The sequence below is a fragment of the Eurosta solidaginis genome, chromosome X, assembly GCF_040869045.1.
Source record: "Eurosta solidaginis isolate ZX-2024a chromosome X, ASM4086904v1, whole genome shotgun sequence".
NCBI classification, from domain to species: Eukaryota; Metazoa; Arthropoda; class Insecta; order Diptera; family Tephritidae; genus Eurosta; species Eurosta solidaginis.
Genome location: NC_090324.1, coordinates 90231992 through 90247988, shown reverse-complemented (window position 1 = coordinate 90247988; position 15997 = coordinate 90231992). Strand labels below are relative to the sequence as shown.

Below are 15997 nucleotides of genomic sequence, written 5' to 3'. Positions count from 1 at the left end.
CTTATGTTTTGTATTTAGTCGGCGCATGGCGGATGTTGTTGCACTATTTGCAATATCGGTAGTCAGCGTTTTTCCGCTGACTTTAGTTAACATTATTCTTGAACTTTTATTGCACTATTTGCAGTATCGATAGTCAGCATTATTCCGCTGACTTTAGTTAACATTATTGTTGCTAACTCCTCCGCCCTTAAAAACGGACGTCCTCGGTCGTTACAACCAAAATTTTGGTATGTTGCTTGATCTACTCGAGGGGATGGTTGTGGATGAGGCGGTTACTAATGGTTACTTTTCAAGGGGTATGCCCTCTTCATTGGTTACATATTTGCCTGTTAATCTCGGAATTATCATTGCCTTGGGTGCCAATATTATTACCAGTGCCAGGGCTGTCACAGATATCCAAAGATTTGTTGATGAGGCTATTGCAATTTTAGTTTCTATGGTTTCAATGTACTTTGTATTTTCTAGATGGAGCTCTTTCATCATTTCCAAGCTTAGTATTTCTTGTTCGACCGATTGCGTGGAGTTTAGTTGAAGTACAGCTGCAAGTGGTTTATTGCCAGAAACTTCGTTAAAAGCAAATACCTGATTATCTATTGTTACTGTGAAGTTGTGATATTCGATTGCATATGATCCTGTGAGTATAATTTCCTCTTCGTCGATAAGGATAGTTCCATTAAATTGATTTACTAGGATTATACCCGGAAGAATTTCTTCGATGGTAGGGTCATGTTGATTGTTCATCATAGCACAAGTTGATGGGTGGCTTTTGAGCAAATGTGGTAAACAGGATGAATTACTTATATCTATAATATTTTCCTTAGAGCAAATTTCGTTATTATTGTATTCTTTACATTTATTTTTTAATCCAAAAATATTACTATTACATAAAACCAAATTTTCATATGGTACTTTGAATACCTTATTACCCTTTTTTAATGGTTTAATTAACAATTTTTCGCAAATGTTCTTATTGGTAATTGGAATGTTAATTAAATATAAAATCATTGACCTATTAGAAGCTATTTTGACATTTTCAAATTGAAATGCTTCTTCTATATTATTGAAACGAATACTGTCGTTTTCGAAAATATTTTTTTTATATTAATTTCTGTGTTAGAGAAAAGGTATGAGTTTACGATGCCAACTTTGGCCCAATGTATTGCATTTAAAATTTCTTCTTTTATCATTTGCAACTTATATTTAATATTGACAGCGACATCATGTTGGATGTTGTCCTTATTACTATAAAGTGAAAGTATCTTATTTGAAATTTCTGTAATATTTTTCATTCTCTCATTAATTAGTTTATTAATTATAACTTGTTTATTATTATTTTCTAATACATCATTTATGCGATTTTCTAAAATTACGAAATCCTCGTGGTCAGGATTTCCTGCTAACCATTTCCAAGCTGTTCCAATTTCATTTATGGATCTTTTGTTAACTTTAGGTCTTATTATATTTAAATAATTTTGGGTTTGGGATAATTCTGTGTTTAGGAAAGGAAGGAAGGAATTGTTTGCTGTGATTTTCCGTCTTATTGTATCGTCTAATCCGTCTAATATTTTCTGATATGCGTCTATGTATATTGTGTGAATAATTCTGTAAGTTCCTCATTGTATTTTTGTAAATCCTGTATTGAAAGTCGCTATAGGCGAGTTCGTATAGTCGAGAATCCTGAACTCTGCATTTATTAGTGGTAAAAGGAGCCTGAAAATAAAAATTTGGGCTTAAGTCCTGTAATGTACCGTAACTTTGGTACAAATTACTTTTGTTAAAATAAATAGAACGATTGAGAAGGCACGTGTTTTATTTTAGTTCGTGTCTAGAACAATCTCCAATAATGTGTATATCAAAAGTGTGTACAATAAAACTGGTTGTGTAGTAATATGTATATATAGGAATGTGTATTGTGAATCGATTGTATGTGTGTTCCTCAACCGATGATAGGTTTGTTCCTGACATCCCTCCTTTCCAGCGGTACCTTGCGGGTGTTTTAATTACACGTCCAGAGCGAGTGCGTGGTGGATAATTGAGGCTAGTTGCATCCTGTGGTGTAGCGGGCGTGGCAGGTTCAGCTTCACGAGGCACGTCATCTGGCGAACACTGTTGTGTTGTGGTTTCTGTCGGTGGCTGTGTTGGACTCGAAGAACTTTGGTTTTTTGGTTCAACAGTAGGACGATCTGTGGACGAGTTAGGATCAACGTCGAGGGATGAAGTGGCTGGCTTAAGATGCCATGTGTTTCTTCTGTATATGGCGCCATCGACGGTTTGTACTCTGTACGAGCGGTGTCCTTCTGGTCTCACTATATAAGCTGGAACCCATTTATTTTGGCTTTGTCTAAGCAGTACTTTCTCTTGCGTTGAGTATTTTCTACTCTGTTTTTTATTATACTCAGTTGAGCAGCGCTCACACAGTATATTAAGTTTGATTGGATAACGGTTGGTTGTACATATATAAAGGAATCGAGATAGATATAGACTTCCAGATATCAAAATAATCAGGATCGAAAAAAAATTTGATTGAGCCATGTCCGTCCGTCCGTCCGTTAACACGATAACTTGAGTAAATTTTGAGGTATCTTGATGAAATTTGGTATGTAGGTTCCTGAGCACTCATCTCAGATCGCTATTTAAAATGAACGATATCGGACTATAACCATGCCCACTTTTTCGATATCGAAAATTTCGAAAAACCGAAAAAGTGCGATAATTCATTACAAAAGACAGCTAAAGCGACGAAACTTGGTAGATGAGTTGAACTTATGACGCAGAATAGAAAATTAGTAAAATTTTGGACAATGGGCGTGGCACCGCCCACTTTTAAAAGAAGGTAATTTAGAAGTTCTGCAAGCTGTAATTTGGCAGTCGTTGAAGATATCATGATGAAATTTGGCAGGAACGTTACACCTATTACTATATGTACGCTTAATAAAAATTAGCAAAATCGGAGAAGGACCATGCCCACTTTTAAAAAAAATTTTTTTTTGAAAGTCAAATTTTAACAAAAAATTTAATATCTTTACAGTATATAAGTAAATTATGTCAACATTCAACTCTAGTGGTACGAAAAAAGGGATGAAACATGGTAAGGTGATTGGATTGTTTTATTAACGCGAAATATAACTTTAGAAAAAACTTTATAAAATGGTTGTAACACCCACCATATTAAGTAGAAGAAAATGAAAAAGTTCTGCAGGGCGAAATAAAAAACCCTTAAAATCTTGGCAGGTATTACATATATAAATAAATTAGCGGTATCCAACAGATGATGTTCTGGGTCACCCTGGTCCACATTTTGGTCGATTTCTGGAAAACGCCTTCACACCACTCCCTTTTAAAACTCTCATTAATACCTTTAATTTGATACCCATATCGTACAAACTCATTCTAGAGTCACCCCTGGTCCACCTTTATGGCGATATCTCGAAAAGGCGGCCACCTATAGAACTAAGCCCCACGCCCTTTTAAAATACTCATTAACACCTTTCATTTGATACCCATATCGTACAAACATATTCTAAATCACCCCTGGTCCACCTTTATGGCGATATCTCGAAAAGGCGAACACCTATAGAACGAAGGCCTACTCCCTTTTAAGAATACTCATTAGCACCTTTCATTTGATACCCATATCGTACAAACAAAGTCTAGAGTCACCCCTGGTCCACCTTTATTGCGATACCTCGAAAAGGCGTCCACCTATAGAACTAAGGCCCACCCCCTTTTAAAATACTCATTAACACCTTTCATTTGATACCCATATCGTACAAACATATTCTAAATCACCCCTGGCCCACCTTTATGGCGATATCTCGAAACGGCGTCCACCTATGGAACTATGGATTACTCCCTTTTAAAATACTCATTAACACCTTTATTTTGGTACTCATATTGTACAATCAAATTCTAGGGCCACTCCTGCTCCACCTTTATGGCGATATCTCGAAACGGCGTCCACCGATGGAACTAAGGATTACTCCCTTTTAAAATACTCATTAACACCTTTCTTTTGATACCCATATTATACAAATAATTTCTAGGGTCATCTCGAAAATGCGACCACCTATACAACAACCACCACTCCCTTTTAAAACCCTCATTAATACCTTTAATTTGATACCCATATCGTACAAACACATTCTAGAGTCACCCCTGGTCCACCTTTATGGCGATATTTAGAAACGGCGTCCACCTATAGAACTAAGTCCCACTCCCTTTTAAAATACTCATTAACACCTCTCGTTTGATGCCCATATTGTACAAACAAATTTTAGGGTCACCCCTCCACCTTTATGGCGATATCTCAAAACGGCGTCCACCTATGGAACTAAGGATTACTCACTTTTAAAATGCTTATTAACACCTTTCTTTTGATACCCATATTGCACAAAGAAATTCTAGGGTCACCCCTGGTCCACCTTTATGGCGATATCTCGAAACGGCGTGCACCTATGGAACTAAGGATTACTCCCTTTTAAAATACTCATTAACACCTTTCATTTGATACCCATATCGTACAAACGCATTCTAGAGTCACCCCTGGCCCACCTTTGTGGCGATATCTCGAAAAGGCGACCACCTATACAACAACCACCACTCCCTTTTAAAACCCTCATTAATACCTTTAATTTGATACCCATATCGTACAAACACATTCTAGAGTCACCACTGGTCCACCTTTATGGCGATATTTCGAAACGGCATCCACCCATAGAACTAAGGCCCACTCCCTTTTAAAATACTCATTAACACCATTCGTTTGATGCCCATATTGTACAAACAAATTCTAGGGTCACCCCTGGTCCACCTTTGTGGCGATATCTCGAAACGGCGTCCACCTATGGAACTAAGGATTACTCCCTTTTAAAATACTCATTAACGCCTTACATTTGATACCCATAACGTACAAACGCATTCTAGAGTCAACCCTGATCCACCTTTATGGCTATATCCCTAAATGGCGTCCACCTATAGAACTATGGCCCACTCCCTCATAAAATACTCTTTAATGCCTTTCATTTGATACACATGTCATACAAACACATTCCAGGCTTTCCCTCGGTTCATTTTCCTACATGGTTATTTTCCCTTATGTTGTCACCATAGCTCTCAACTGAGTATGTAATGTTCGGTTACACCCGAACTTAACCTTCCTTACTTGTTTCTATCTGCTGTTCCTTTCTCACCTTCCTTGAGTTTTGTTAATTTTTTGCTTACGTTTTTTATTATTTTTGGATTGAGTAGCTTTTCATTGGTAGGTAATAGCGTTCTGGTTCTTCTGATAATTAATCGTTGAACTGGAGACCCTTGGTCGATGCGTGGAGTATTCCGATGATGTAGCAGCGCTAACTGTATGTCCGTGTTGTCCTCGAGGCACTTTTTCATCAGGTTTTTGGCATCTTGTACATAGCGTTCGGCTAGACCATTTGAACGTGGAAAATGAGGGCTCGAAATTCTATGTTCAAAGTTCCATTCTTTCTAAAAAGCCCTGAAATCGCTGCAACCAAATTGTTTACCACCATCTGATAATGGTACTTGCGGGATGCCGAAGGTAGCAAACCATGTCTTAAGTTCTTTAATGACGTTAAAGCTGGTGATATTGTTTAGTTGTTTAAAGTCAAAATATCCTGAGTAGCTGTCTGCAATGAGGATGTAATCCTTTCCCCTTAAGTGGAATATGTCCAAGCGACAATACTCCATGGCCGTTTCGGTGCTGCTTTTAAATTTATTTGTTCCATCTGATTATCTTTTTGTATTTTGCTGCATGCACTGCAAGTTTTTATGTACTCAGTTAAATCTTTGGTCATTGGTGGCCAGAATACACTGTCACGGGCCAGTTTTAGCGTCCCTTGTAGTCCTTTATGACTAAGGTGGCAATGTTTCATTACTAATGGCACCATTGAGTTTGGAACCAATACTCTGTGATCTTTAAAAATTATGTCCTCATAAACGCTGAGAGTCTCTCTGTAGTACCAATATTTTTTGAGATTTACCGGCAATTTATTGATGGTCTCTGGCCATCCTTTTAATATGGTTAACTTTAAATCATTAAGTTCTTTACTTTTTGAGGTCTCTGCTTTAAGTTCGTCTTTTCGCGTTTTCGTGAATGGCACAATAGCACATATTTGTAAATTTTCTGTATTTAAATCTTCACTATCTAAGTTTTCGCAGTCTCCACTAAGTAAATCTGCTACATACAATTCCGTACCTTTTTTATAAGTGACTTTTGGATTATAAGACAGGATTTGATACATGATTCTTTGCAATCTCGGTGGTGCATCTGTAATTGACTTTTTAAATATTGTCTCAAGAGGCTTATGGTCAGATTCGATCGTTAAATCTTTGCGACCCCAAATGTACATGTGAAATTTTTTTACATGCAACTAGAATGGCGTTTGCTTCTTTTTCTAATTGGTATAGCCCTGTTCGGTCTTTGTGAACGATTTCGCACAGTAAGCGATCGGCTTCTGTTTCTGTATTAGTACTCCGCCACATGCATAACTACTGGCATCTACTGACAGCAAAATTGGCGCTTTCGTGTCATAATACCCTAGTACTGGTGGATTCTTTAACAGATTTTTCAATTTATTGAATGCTTCATTGTGTTGCGTATCCCACACCCCCTCAATATCTTTTCGCAATAATTGTCTTAGTGGTTGGGTGATATCTGCCAAATTTTTATAAATTTCGACACGTATGTTACCATACCCAAGAATCTTTGCAACTCTTTCACGTTTTCCGGTTTCTTAATTTTCGTTATAATTTCTATTTTTTCGGGATCAGGTTTTACCCCTTCAGCGGAGACTATATGTCCCAGAAACTTTACTTCTTGTGTATTAAAAAGGCATTTTTCTTTATTAAGCTTAAGGCCTGCTTTTCTGAATTTGTCAAGTACCTCTTGAGTGATCCTCTCTAGTTCTAGTTTGCTGCTGGCATGCAAGGGAACATCATCCATAGACACCTCCGCGTTCTTTACGTCCGCTATCAACGAACTCATTACTTGTTGGACAACTTCCGGAGCCGATGCAAAGCCAAATGGCATTCTTAAGCAAGAGTATCTTCCGAATGGGGTACTGAATGTCAGATATTCTGAAGTACGGGGTGTTACTTGCAGTTGCCAAAATCCTTTTTTACAATCGAGTAACTTGAACCACTTACAGCCGTGGATGCGGGCTGTAATTTCTTCTAACGTAGTAAGTGGATAATAACGTCTTTTGAAATTTTTATTTCATCTTTAACCTGCTGTCTAATAGTATGCGGGATTTTTCGTGCAGGGCATATGCTTAGTTTCGGATTTTCTATTAAGTCTATGTCGTATTTGTATTGCTTAAAGCAACCAATTCCTTCAAACAAGTTTTCATCAACAGTTAAAGTTTCAATACGCTTCACTAATTTCAATTTCTCACATCTTGACTTACCAAGCACTGCTGTAACATCCGCTTTGACAACTTAGTATTTTATGGGTACCTCTTGTTTTTTAATAAGAGTGTCTATGACCACTTCACCCAGTACGGGAGTTTTATGGTTTGAAAACGATGTTAATTGCTTTGTTGGCGATGAACTGATGTGAACGTCTATTTTTTTATTATTTCGTAGTTTAAAACGTTGCACTGGCTACCTGTGTCAAGCTTAAACTTTACCATTACGTTTTTGGCCAGCGTAGCTTTTTCATACCAATCTTCGACGTCCACACTGTCTAAATCCGCACCTACCGTAGACACTACAAACCTGTAATCGTTGCTTTCTCGGACCAGTTCGTTGACCGTTTTGCTTTTGCAACATTTGGTAAGGTGGCCTTTTCTTTTGCATTTTTGGCAAACCTTTTTAAAGGCCGGACAGTTACGGCGACCGTGCATGGTATCACACCTATTGCAGTGAAAGGGTTCATCTTTTTTGTTAGTTTCTTTGATGTCTCTTTTAGTTTGCCTTTTGTTCCACGTAACTGCGTCAACTGTGGCCGCTTGCTTCATTGTTGTTACCTGCATCTTAACTTTCTCTGCAAAGTGACATATATATATTGCTTTTTCCAGGGTTAATTTGTTTTCCGCTAGTAGTTTTTCTCTTGTTGGGTCATTTATTATACCCACTACTCTGTCGCGAATTAAAGTGTCTTCTAACGTCCCGTAACCACAGTTTTTAATTTTGCTTATTAGATCTGTAACGAATTCATCAAATGTTTGACACTCCGATGGTGTTGAATGCATATCTTTCGTACGTTTCGTTGATTTGGGGTGTAAAATATTCTGTAAATCGCCTTTTGATTGTGCTGAGGTTTTTTTGTATCACTTTCTGTTAAATTAAAAGTATTGTAAATTACTGCTCCGTCATTTCCTACCGACGCCATGAATATTGCGACTTGCACTTCTGGTTTCTTGTATCCAGTTTGGCGCGATCGCGTACCACTCGAATTGTTGAAGCCACAATTTCCACTCGTTTGCCACATTTTGGTAATTGTTGATGACAAAACTTTTTGGTGGTCTAATATTGTGGTCCGGTTTTTCGCTATTAGTTGCTGATTCTGGCATTTTTTCGCTGTAATTCGGGTTTCAGCACCATGTTATGTACCTTAACTTTGGTACAAATTACTTTTGTTAAAATAAAGAGAACGATTTAGAAGGCATGTGTTTTATTATAGTTCGTGTCTAGAACAATCTCCAATAATGTGTATATTAAAAGTGTGTACAATAAAACTGGTTGTGTAGTAATATGTATATATAGGAATGTGTATTGTGAATCGATTGTATGTGTGTTCCTGAACCGATGATAGGTTTGTTCCTGACAAGTCCTAATGTTGCTTTTGTGTATATCGTCCTTTTTCCGTGATTACTACGCTGGATTTGTCCTCTCTTACTATTTCTTTCCTATATCTAGCTGTAAGTTTGGATCGTATGCGTTTATTTATCCTAATGTAAATTACATCACCAGTAATATATGTTTTCGTGGGTTGCCGTGTTTTGTTGTGATTTTCTAAGTCTTTCTCTTGTCTTTTCTTAAGGATGTCTATGTTTTCTCGTCGTGAATTTTCGTACTGTTCTGGGTCTATTGAAACTCGACTGCCGAAAAATGTCTCTATCGGTCGTTTTCCTATTGCGGAATGTATGGAATAGTTGTATTCATATGTAGGTCTGTCTAAAAGTTATTGGAGTGAGCGATGGGTCCGTTCTGTTTGTAGACAACGCATGATCTTTAATTTTAAAAAGATAATTTTACATTCTAAAAAATACAATAGAAATCCGTCTACTTTAACTTAATGAATTGCCTGAAAAAATAGTTATCTTGATAGGATAAATAATGTAATTTTATTACATTCATTATATTTAATAGAATTAAACTATTTCTAAAAGTATCAAAAACTTTTGTGCATCTTACACTAAAATATAAAAAGATAAGCTAATAAAGCTATTGGGTTCATAGCCCCATTTATAAAGGTTACAAATCCTTTTCTTCCTTTCCTAATTTTTAATAATTCTGCAAAAATTATATTCTTTTCGATATTATTAATAAGAACAATAATTACAATTTCATAAAATTTTTGATTAAGAGCTTGAATAGGTTTAGAAATTAATTTATTATCTTTTATCCCCCTAATAATAGATAGTAACAATAATAATCTAATATCTACAGAAGTTTCTTTAAAATATTTCTTAATTCAAACAATTGCATCAGCAATTCTATTATTTTGTATTATTATGATATACATACATAAATACTTTATTAATACAAAACGATTATTTATTTAGTAAATGAATTTTAATTTCTTCTTTATTATTAAAAAGAGGTACAGCTCCTTTACATTTTTGATTTCCAACAGTTATAGAAGGATTATCATGAAATAATAATTAAATTTTAATAACATGACAAAAAATTGCCCCTATAATATTAATTTCTTATTTAATTAATATTAATTTTATAAGTGTTGTTATTATTATATCAATTATTATTGGTTTCTTAGGAGGATTAAATCAAACCTCATTACGAAAATTAATAGCTTTTTCATCAATTACTCATTTAGGATGAATATTAGCAGCAATACAAATTAATGAGATATTATGAATTACATATTTCTGATTTTATTCATTTTTATCATTTAGTGTAATTTTTCTATTCAAAAACTTTGAAATTTATTATATAAATTCATTTTTTAATTTAAAAATTTTAAAATTTATTTTACTATTAAATCTACTATCTTTATGAGGATTACCTCCATTTATTGGATTCTTACCAAAATGATTAGTAATTCAACATTTAATTGTAAATAATCAATATTTAGTGGTAACGATTATAGTAACAATATCATTAATTACATTATTTTTCTATTTACGATTATGTTTTGCTTCATTCATATTAAATTATTATGAAAATAATTGAATATTTTTAATAAAATCAAATAATTTTTTCATTAAATGAATATTAATAATTTCCTTTATTTCAACATTTAGTTTAATTACAATTTCTATAATTCACCCACTATTCTACTAATATTTTTGAAGGTTTTAAGTTAAAAAAACTAATAGCCTTCAAAGCAATAAATATTAGTAGAGCCTTTTAAGCCTTAGTAATTTAATTACTCCTTTATTTTTGCAATCTAATGTCATTATTGACTATAAAACTTTAATTAAAAAGAAATATTCTTATAAATAGATTTACAATCTGCCGCCTAAAATTCAGCCATTTAATTATATCCCTTGAATCCATCCAAAAATAAGTCGCATTTAATCGCGACAATGGATATTTTCAACAAATCATAAAGATATTGGAACATTATATTTTATTTTTGGAGCTTGAGCAGGAATAATTGGAACTTCATTAAGAATTATTATTCGAGCTGAATTAGGACACCCAGGAAATTTAATTGGAAATGATCAAATCTATAATGTAATTGTTACATCTCATGCTTTTGTGATAATTTTCTTTATAGTTATACCAATTATAATTGGTGGATTTGGAAATTGACTAGTACCCCTTATACTAGGAGCCCCTGATATAGCATTTCCTCGAATAAATAATATAAGTTTTTGATTATTACCTCCATCCCTTACATTATTACTGATTAGCAGTATAGTATAAACCGGGGCTGGAACAGGTTGAACAGTTTACCCTCCTCTTTCATCTACTATTGCATATAGAGGGGCATCTGTTGATTTAGCCATTTTTCTTTACATTTAGCTGGAATCTCTTCTTTTTTAGGAGCAGTAAATTTTATTACTACTGTTATTAATATACGATCAACAGGTATTACATTTGATCGGATACCCCTATTTGTATGAGCAGTAATATTAGCTGCTCTTTTACTTCTTTAATCCTTACGAGTTCTAGCAGGAGCTATCACTATATTATTAACAGATCGAAATTTAAATACATAATTTTTTTATCCAGCAGGTGGTAGAGATCCTATTTTATATCAATATTTACTTTGATTTTTTGGTCATCCAGAAGTTTATATTTTAATTTTACCTGGATTTGGAATAATTTCTCATATTATTAGACAAGAATCAAGAAAAAAAGAAACCTTTCGTTCTTTAGGAATAATTTATGCTATAATAGCACTTGGATTATTAGGTTTTATTGTATGAGCTCATCACATATTTACAGTAGGAATACGTGTTGATACACGAACTTATTTCACTTCAGCAACTATAATTATTGCTGTCCATACAGGTATTAAAATTTTTAGTTGACTAGCAACATTACATGGAACTCAATTAATATATTCTCCAACAATATTATGATCTTTAGGATTTGTATTCTTATTTACTGTTGGAGGATTAACAGGAGTAGTATTAGCTAATTCATCAATTGATATTATTTTACATGACACTTATTATGTAGTTGCTCATTTCCACTATGTATTATCTATAGGAGCAGTTTTTGCTATTATAGCTGGACTCATCCATTGATACCCTTTATTTACAGGATTAACTTTAAATCCTATTTGATTAAAAACTCAATTTTTAATTATATTTTTAGGTGTAAATTTGACATTCTTCCCTCAACATTTTCTAGGTTTAGCAGGAATACCACGACGATACTCAAATTATCCAGATGCCTATACTACATGAAATATCACTTCTACAATTGGTTCATCTATTTCATTAATAGGGTGGTGGAGGCTGAGCTCAGGGCTCCACCGGGGTCACAAGGTGGCGGATCGTGAATGGCCTCTAGTAGGTTAGCTGCGAATAACCAATAAGCAGTCCCCGACCAAGAGCGACCATAGAGGAGGGAGTGGCGCAAAAGGCCACACATGCTCAATGAATCTTGGTGGCAGGGCGAGTGGATGCCGCCCTAAAACTTCAATAGGCATCCTCAGGATCGAGCCCAGTAAGATCCTGACGGCGACAACTGGAAAATGTTGAGGAAAAGATTGCTATGGGCTGGCGTGGACGGTATTCTACCATCTTAGTAGCCGAGGGTGACACCTCGTCGAAACGGCTTGTGGGCTAATATCGTCTTCGTCTCCGTCTCGTTAAAACCTTGGCAGGTCTCCAAGTACGTTCGAAGCCACGTCACCATTAAGTTGGTGGTGCAGGATCAGTTGAGACGACTCCTGACTTACGCCGGATTCTGGCTCTGAACACAGACTCTCATAAGGACCTGTGTCAACCCTCGCGTGGCCTCCCTGCACATGCAAAGATAACCACGGGAATCTAAAACGGCGACTGCACATCGGGCGGAGATAGCGGCTTGGAGCGGAGACCCAACCGAAAAGAAATGAACCAAACAATTGAAACGCGTAAAAGTAACGAGGTTAATGATAGCGGTGTAACCGCTTTTCAAAGGAGCAGCAAGGTGCTCCGATCGCCGGTGTTAAAAGCCGCTAGCAATGCGACAATAGCACCAGCAGAGAAACAAGTTGGCGGGTCAGCAATGGCCAGGGACACCCCACGACGAACGTAAGGGGGGACAAAAGCTAGGGAAATCAGTAGGAAAGTAGATGCCAACCCATCTACCCCTGGACAGCAGGGTGACGGCAATGACGGGGGGGAAACCTCCGTATGCGGTGCAACACCGGGGAGGACAAGTCAAGTTGACCTCCTCGAGTATGCAAGAGTTGTGCTGCGCAGCATGCAGGCTGCCGCGGCCAAACAGAAGAATGTGTCGATGGACATAAAGAACGGCATGGCACAACTTGAAGAGACACTGAGTCGCATGCGCTCTTTATTAGAGGGTAAAAGCGCAGAGTACACAGAACCGAAAGCGACTCGTGGGAACAAAAGAGCACGAACGAACTCTGGCTCGCAACCGGGGGCCTCGGAGGCCAAGAAAAAGTGCGATGAGGGTTCTGCGAAGACAATCTCGGGCGAGGCCTGGACGACCGTAAGGAACCGGAAAGCCAAACCACGCCCTGAGAAAGGACAAAGGACACCACCTGGGCAAGCCAAGAAGACAAAAAGAAAAGGCAAGCCCAGAAACAGACGGGCCGCAACTTTCGTAGTTAGACCAGCCCAGGGAAAGAACTACGCCGAAGTCGTAGGAGCCATCCGGGGCGAGCTTCGGCCTGAAGATACAGGGACCGTCATACGCTCCGTCCGAAAAACCAAATCCGGGAGTGTACTTATCGAAACTGCACGTTGCGGCGATAAATCAGCGTTCATCCAAGCGATAGGAAGCGCTGTTGGAGAAGCGGGCGAAACCAAGCAGCTTACACGGCGAATGCGGATAGAGGTGCTGGGCATGGACTGTCTGGCAACCGCCGAAGAAGTTGCCCAGGCTGTTAGGAAAGCTGCTGGCGGGGAAATGACGGGGCAGGTCCATGTGTCTATTTTCTCGGCAAACCAGCGTGAACAGAAGATGGCAGCCATTGAAGTGGACGAAGCTGTAGGCGTCCTTTTACTAGCCAAGGGCAAGATCTGTATCGGCTGGCTGCAATGCAGGCTTAGACAGAGGGTAGACGTGCAGCGATGCTTCAAGTGTCTAGGCTACGGACACCAAAAAGCAGACTGTAAAGGCCCTGATGGAAGCAGTGCTTGCTGGAAGTGCGGACAGAGTGGCCACCAGGCCTTGGCCTGCACGGAAACTCCAAAGTGCTTTTTATGCCAGTCAGAGAAGGTCGACCACCTTCCCGGGTCTGGAGCATGCAGCACCTTCAGGGAGGCACTCGCTGCCGCAAAGGCCAAACAGGCGCGCAAGTGACCAGGTTCATCCAAGGCAACCTGAACCGAAGCAGGTTAGCCGATAGCCTGCTGGACCAATTGGTTCTTGAAAGCAGAGCCAGCTATGCCATCATCAGCGAACCTTATAGAGTCAGGAGTGACTGGAACGTAGACTCAACAGGTGCTGCTGCGATCTGGATCCTAGACGCTGGCGCCCACGTACGAAGCCGTGTTGTCGGAAACGGCTACGTACGCGTAACAGTGGCGCACACCACACTAGTGAGCTGCTACCTGTCCCCAAACGATCCAATTCAAGGGTTTAAAGATAAGCTAGAACTACTCGAAGACGATTTGCGTGAGGAAACCGGTAACGTGGTCGTCGCTGGAGATTTCAATGCTAGGGCTGTTGAGTGGGGAATGCCCCAGACTAACTCCAGAGGAAGGCTAGTGCTAGAAATGGCTGCCCGACACGGATTGGTCATTCTGAGTACCGGCGCGACCCCGACATATCGGCGACCAGGCTTTGGACACTCTATCCCTGATATTACATTAGTATCGGAAAACCTGCTGTCAAAGGCGGCTGGATGGAGGGTGATGGAGGATCTCACGGGTAGTGACCATAACTACATCACCTTCCATCTTAATGACTCAGGGCAAAGTCGGACAGAGAGACCGCCCCGTATGGAAACAAAATGGGACGCCTCTAAGGTTGACGCTGCAAAGTTCTCCGCTGTTGTACAAGCGAGCGCACGACAGATAGTCGACAGTGCCGAAGCGGCGAACGCTACGGTAGAAGCCACCATGCGTTGCCTGAACAACGCATGCAAGACCTCAATGCCACGAAAAGGGCCTAGGAGAGGTAAAAAACAAGTGCACTGGTGGAGTAGCGAAATCGCCGAACTACGCAGGGTATGCCACAGAAAGCGAAGGCTGGCAACCCGCGCACGCAGCAGGCCTGACGCGCTAGAGCATGCGGAGGCATACAAAAGAGCAAACAAGGTTCTCTGTGCCGCCATAAAGCAAAGTAAACTTGATAGCTGGAAAAAGCTTTGCAAAGAAGTTGATCGTGATCCTTTGGGACAAGGGTATAAAATAGTAGTGGGGAAATTTCGTCCACCGAACCAAACGATGGATGAGGGAAAGGTGCGAAGTATAGTAGATGCTCTGTTCCTCACTCGTACAAGCAGAGAGGGTGACCACGTCACCAACGAAGGCCACGACGTGCAGCCGTTCAGAGAAGGTGAGCTAAAAGCGGCCCTACACAGAATGAAGCCCGGTAAAGCGCCAGGACCGGACGGGATACCAGCTGAAGCAATAAGACTGGCTGCTAAGAGCAGTCCCGAGTTGCTGTTGCACATGTATAACAAATGCCTGGAAGCCAGGATCTTTCCTACAAGGTGGAAGACAGCGCACCTCGTGCTAATCCCGAAAGGCAAGGGAGACCCGAACTCCCCGTCGTCTTTTCGACCATTATGCATGCTCGACACGGCCGGGAAAATGATGGAAAGCCTCCTTAAACAACGGCTGATAGCAGCCATTGACGATGGAGGTGGTCTGTCCCATCGGCAGCATGGGTTCCGGAAAGGTCACTCCACAATAGATGCCATAGCCGAGGTTATAAATGCGGTAAGGAAAGCCGAAACCGCGTGCCACCAAGTTAGGCCGGTTGTCTTACTGGTCACGCTGGACGTGAAAAATGCCTTCAATTCCGTCAGGTGGGACGATATGCTCGAGGCGCTGAAACACTCTTTCAAGATACCTCCTTATCTACAAGCCATATTAGGGGACTACCTAAGAGATCGCTGGCTGACGTGCGAAACAAACCAAGGTCAGAGAAAGGTGAGGATAGTAGGCGGAGCAGCCCAGGGATCGGTGTTAGGTCCCGACCTCTGGAATGCTTC

General features: G+C 39.1%; 1 pseudogene; it reads left to right on the top strand.

The window, feature by feature from the left end:
- Positions 1 to 8345: 8345 nt before the first annotated feature.
- On the top strand, positions 8346 to 10371 carry LOC137235049 (NADH-ubiquinone oxidoreductase chain 2-like; annotated as a pseudogene).
- Positions 10372 to 15997: the final 5626 nt, after the last annotated feature.